Genomic DNA, 6,000 nt, shown 5'->3' with positions numbered 1-6,000 from the left:
TTTGAATGGTGAAAATAAAACAAATGCAAGCAGAAATTAAACATGTGACTAAAATGCAATAGAGAACGAATGCAATGCAAGACAAAAGGCATATGCAAATACCCTCCCCAAACCAAAACGCACAATGTCCCCATTGTGCTCAACAGCAAATCACCAGCAGAAGAATGGGAGAATAAAAGCATAAAAGTAAAAGGAAGCGAAAAGAGAAAGGAAAATACTCACAAAAAATACGACCTCCCCAAACCAGCCAAAAACGGGGAGGTCACCAGCATCTAATCTCCACCCTCGTAGGAGGGGTCACTGTCCTCGTCGGACCACGACTCACTCTCCTCCTCCTCGGCCAGCGGAGTAGCTCTCCCGGAAACGGAGGGAGTGGGTCTCCCGGAAGTGGAGGGACCGATCTTGGTGGTGGTAGGAGGGGGTCTCCTAGCGACTGAGGGTAGCCACCCTCAGGGGGAACAAAGTAAGAAGGGTGAGCCCAGTCACCCTTCGGAGCCCCCTCGAGCTAGCTCGTCGTAGACCGGGAACAGGCGATGGCCGTGTCCAATGCATGCTCGTTGAAGCTCCTGCATAAATCACCCAAAACACGTGACATTGCCCTCTGGTCCATGACCGGAGGGACAACTAAAGGAGTAGGTGCCCGAAAAGTAGCCGCACCAAAGCAGAGGGGTGGTAGTGGAGGTAGGGGTGCCCGTGAAGAGGAGGCATGAGCCCTCCTCAAAGTGCCGCCAGAAGGCGTGGCTGCCACCAAAGGAAGCCCGTAACTAGGCAAAGGTGGCCTAACGGACCCCTCAACAAAGGTGGTGAGGGGTAAGATAGGAGGGTAGCCGGTGACAGGGATGCGGTCACGGATGAAAGAGTCAATCTTCCACCGCATCTCTGCTCGACCCAATGGACGCCCCTCGCGTAAGGGAGGTCCATAAAACGCAGCTCTGGGTCAATGGGATCCTCCTGTCGAGGGAAAAGTAAAACAAGGCGGTTGGCGATACGTGTCACCAAACCGCCACAGGCAATGGTGGTCTTGGTGCCCTCACTTACAACGAAAGTGAGCGGCGGTCAAGTAGGCAATGTTATAGATGCGGGCTCTCCGACGCTCAACGTTCAGATAACCCGCCAAAATCGAAAGCTCAATATTATTCACGTTATTAGACTCTTTACGGCCAAAAATGGTATTACCCATTAACCGCAAAAAATAACGAAGAGGGGGCAAGTGGACGGAAGTGCCCGTCCTCCTCAACCCGTAAGTGTCACCAATACAAGACCACATGGCCCGGTGAGTGTCGGAGGGGTCCGAGGTGCTACCCTCGGAGCAAAGACCCGAAAACCCGCAAAATCGCAAGTGTCGAGAATAATTGACATTAAAAAGGCGAAAGGAAATGCGGGGTTTGGTCTCGTCGACCTCAAAGGCTTTGGAATCAAAAGCATAAGAGGAAAAGAATTCTAGGGTCATGACATAATATGTGAACTCGACATGTCCACCGGACCTATCATACCCGTCCCATTTAGCGGGGACACGACCGACTCATAATGACCTAGTTTCTCCAAAGTGTCTTTATGGAGAAACCGGGTAGCTGTGACCTTTACAGACGAAACAAAGAAAGAAAATTTAGCGCGCTGAATAGGTTTTTCAAAGATAACCTGCGGATAGTCAGTTAAACTATCCGTTGTGGTTTCTATCATCAGAGGCGGTCCGCGCGGCCGCTTAGCAGGCCGTTGGCTCGACTGTCCCTCTTGCATTGGCGCTTTTCCCTTTGTCATTGTTATTCCTGCAAAAGAGTCGAATTAGCAACAATAACCAACTCAAGGTAAAAATTCCAGAAACCCGCATCAAAATCAGACCATCTACCCAAATTAGGGTTTCGAAATTTTTAGGGCAAACAGAATTAATCGCTCCTAGTTGCTAATTAGTGTCGAAAATCAATGGGTAAAGGTTAGAATAAGCAATTAAAGCATGTAAATGAATAGAAATCACACCCTAAAATCATTTTCCCCAAATCGATTTTCTCGACTCAAGGGGTCAATGCTCGAAAAATTAGCATGGATCTTCAGCAAAACTCGAACAAATAGCATAGAAATAAGTTTAGAAGCATACCTTGATGATTTCTTTGAAGATTAAAGCAAGAATGGCAGAGAATGAGGCGGATTTGCAAGAGAAAACGCGAAAAAGGGGAAGGGAAAAGGGGTTTGCTCTTTTCTGATTTTTTGAACAATGAAAGAATGAGGAAATAAGGGTGAAACTTCCTTATCGCAGCCTCTCGAACTCCGTGATGATCGATCGATCGACCGCTTTACACGGTCGATCGACCGATCCTTCGTAATCCTCGCTTCGACTCTCAGTGGTGGTCGATCGACTATGTGACCCATCGATCGACCACTACCCTATGCACATAGCCTCTGTACCTAAGCTTGATCGATCGATCGACCAACATCCTGGTCGATCGACTATTTGAGCTGGCAATTGGAATTAAATTCGTCAAAATTCATTTTGCCATCAAAACTTCCTGTCTTTTTCTCGCAAAAATCCAGTAAACCACTTACGCACTTTGCATAAAATAAATTCCTGCAGAGATCATCAAAGGCGTACAATTTTCCCAAACCGAGAAATTGCAAATGCATGAAATGGAAGGAAACAAAACAAGAAAAACTTAAAATGCAAATTGAATGAAATAACAAAATTGAAATCCTAAGTTACAAAATAACTACAACCTGGGTTGCCTCCCAGTTAGCGCTGGTTTAAGAGGTCCCGCACGACCTTGTTACCTCACTTCTCATCATCTGATAGCGGATCGAAGTACAAAACCTCGACCTTCCCAACATATGCATCTGATCCATGGTAGTGCTTCACATATTGGCCATTTACCTTGAACCTTTCTCCAGCTGAGGTCTCCAATTCAACAGATCCGAACTTTGTGACAGCTGTGACCGTATAGGGGCCGGTCCACCTGGATTTCAGCTTACCAGGAAATAAACGGATACGAGCGTTAAAGAGAACTACCTTATCGCCAATATGGAACTCGCGCTTTATGATTCTCTTGTCGTGCCAGCGCTTTGATTTCTCCTTGTAGATCCTTGCATTGTCATAGGCCAGCAGCCTAAATTCCTCTAGCTCATTCAGCTGTGTCATGCGTTTCTCACGAGAGAGTTTAGGATCCAAATTCAAATCACAAATAGCCCACCAAGACTTATGCTCTAACTCAACAGGTAAATGACATGTCTTACCATAAATCAATCGGTACGGTGACATCCCGATTGGCGTTTTAAACGCAGTTCTATAAGCCCATAAGACATCAGCTAATTTGAGACTCCAGTCTTTCCGTGATTTAGAAACAACCTTAGCTAACACTTCTTTCAATTCTCTGTTAGAAACCTCAACCTGACCACTAGTTTGGGGATGATACCCCAAACCTCTACGATGTTGGACACCGAATTTAGTCAATAAAGCACTAAGTTGTTTCTCTTTAAAGTGCATTCCCCCATCGCTAATGACAACCCGAGGGACACCAAAACGAGGGAAAATAATCTTTTTAAACAATTTAATCACGGCTTTTGCATCGCAATGGGGAGTAGCAATAGCTTCCACCCACTTGGATACATAATCTACAGCTACGAGGATATATTTATTACCTTGACTGCTCGGAAAAGGTCCTTGATAATCGATGCCCCAGACATCGAAAATCTCGACCTCAAGAATGCCTACCTGTGGCATCTCATGATTCTTGGAAATATTCCCCGATCTTTGACAAGCATCGCATTCAGCAACAAAACTGCGACAATCTGCATGCAAAGTTGGCCAATAGAAACCAGATTGGAGTACCTTAGCTACGGTCCTGGACGGACCGTGATGACCACCATAAGCAGAAGAGTGGCAAGCCTCTAGGATATCCTTCACCTCCCACTGAGGTACGCATCTCCGGATGAGACCGTCTGCACATTCCTTGAAAACATAAGGATCATCCCAAAAATATTGTCCGGCATCATAAGCGAACCGCTTCTTCTCGCGCCATGAAAGCTCGTGGTATCCTACCTATCACAAAGAAAGTTAGCAAAATCAAGAAACCAAGGGGGTGGATAAGACCCCGAAGTAGTAATAGCTAACAAACTCTCATCAGAAAGGAATCATTAATAGGCAAAGAATCCTCCCTTTACGTAAATCTCGTCACCGCAGACGAGATAAGTGGTCAGCTACCACATTCTCCGCTCCTTTCTTATCTTTGATCTCCAAATCAAACTCCTGCAAAAGGAGTATCCACCTCAAAAGCCTCGGCTTCGCATCTTTCTTAATAAAGAGAGTCTTCAACGCCGCATGGTCGGTGTAAACAATAACTTTAGAACCTAACAAATAAGACCGAAATTTGTCTAAAGCAAAAACAACAGCTAGAAACTCTTTCTCGGTGGTAAAATAGTTGACTTGAGCCTCATCCAGAGTTCGGCTCGCATAGTATATGGCATTCAAAGCTTTATTCTTTCGCTGTCCCGAACCGCACCGATAGCATAATCGCCGGCATCACACATGATCTCAAATGGGAGGTCCCAATCAAAGCGGTGAATGATTGGCGCAAAACTAGGGCCTCCTTTAACCTCCGTTAAAAGCGACATGGCACTCATCAAGAAATTCAAAGACAAAGATCCTTAAGAAGCAATTGTGTAAGTGGTTTAGCAATTTTTGAAAAATCCTTAATGAAACGCCGGTAGAAACCAAATATGACCTAGGAAACTCCTCACTCCCTTAACATTCACGGGAGGAGGTAATTGCTCAATCACCCGCACCTTTGCCTTGTCAACATGTATACCTTTATCGAAATCGATGCCCTAACACAATTCCCTCATTGACCATAAACTGACACTTTTCCCAGTTTAAAACAAGATTAACATCTATACAACGCTGCATGACTTTATCAAGGTTAGCTAAACAACGATCAAAGTCACTGCCATAAACTGAGAAATCATCCATGAATACTTCCATAATATTCTCTATATAATCAGAAAAAATCCCCATCATGCACCTCTGAAAGGTAGCAGGGGCATTACACAATCCGAAAGGCATTCTACGATACGCAAAAACACCCCGTGGACGGGTAAAAGTAGTCTTACTCTGATCGTCCGGATGAATAGGGATCTGAAAGAACCCTGAATATCCGTCTAGAAAACAGAAAAATTTGTTAGAAGCAAGTCTTTCAGTCATTTGGTCAACAAAAGGGAGGGGGAAATGGTCTTTCTTAGTGGCGGCATTTAACTGTCTATAATCAATGCACATCCGCCACCCTGTCACTACTCGAGTTGGTATTAATTCATTTTTATCGTTTTTAACCACGGTAGTCCCTCCTTTCTTCGGGACTACCTGAACTGGGCTAACCCACTTGGAGTTGCGAACTGTATAAATAATACCTGCATCAAGTAGTTTCATCACCTCGGCCATAACAACTTCCTGCATCTTTGGGTTCAACTTGCGTTGACCCTGTCTATAAGGCTTGTGGCCTTCTTCCAACTATATCCTGTGCATACAAACATCAGGGTTGATGCCCTTAATATCATCCAAAGAGTAACCCAAAGCCTTCCTGTTTTTCTTAAGTACACTCATCAAAGCAGACAGCTGGTCATCGTTGAGCTTAGAGCTAACAATAGGCCGGGTACTTGCTCCGTATCATCTAGAAAAACATACTTAAGATTAGGGGAAGTGGCTTACGCTCCGGCACCTTTACCTCTACAAAGATAGACAGAATCAACTTCAATGGTGTAGCAAGTGTTCACCAAGTTATCGTTGGCCAGGCTCAAAAGCATCTCATCTTCTTCCTCATTGAGCTCGTAGCTCTCCATTGAGGCAACCAAAGCATCCGGCTCCTCAAATTCTCCACCAGATACCCGCACACTCATCTCGAATGAGTTAGATCAGCTAAGGGATCCTTGGCTAAGGATTCCCTCCAATTACAAGTAACAATCCCACAACAACATCAATAGAATAACACGTATCCTCATCGGCCAGGTTCGGTTGCCTTGTGAGCA

The sequence above is a fragment of the Silene latifolia genome, chromosome X, assembly GCF_048544455.1.
Source record: "Silene latifolia isolate original U9 population chromosome X, ASM4854445v1, whole genome shotgun sequence".
In the NCBI taxonomy this organism is placed as follows: domain Eukaryota; kingdom Viridiplantae; phylum Streptophyta; class Magnoliopsida; order Caryophyllales; family Caryophyllaceae; genus Silene; species Silene latifolia.
Note: the sequence above shows the minus strand (reverse complement) of the source record.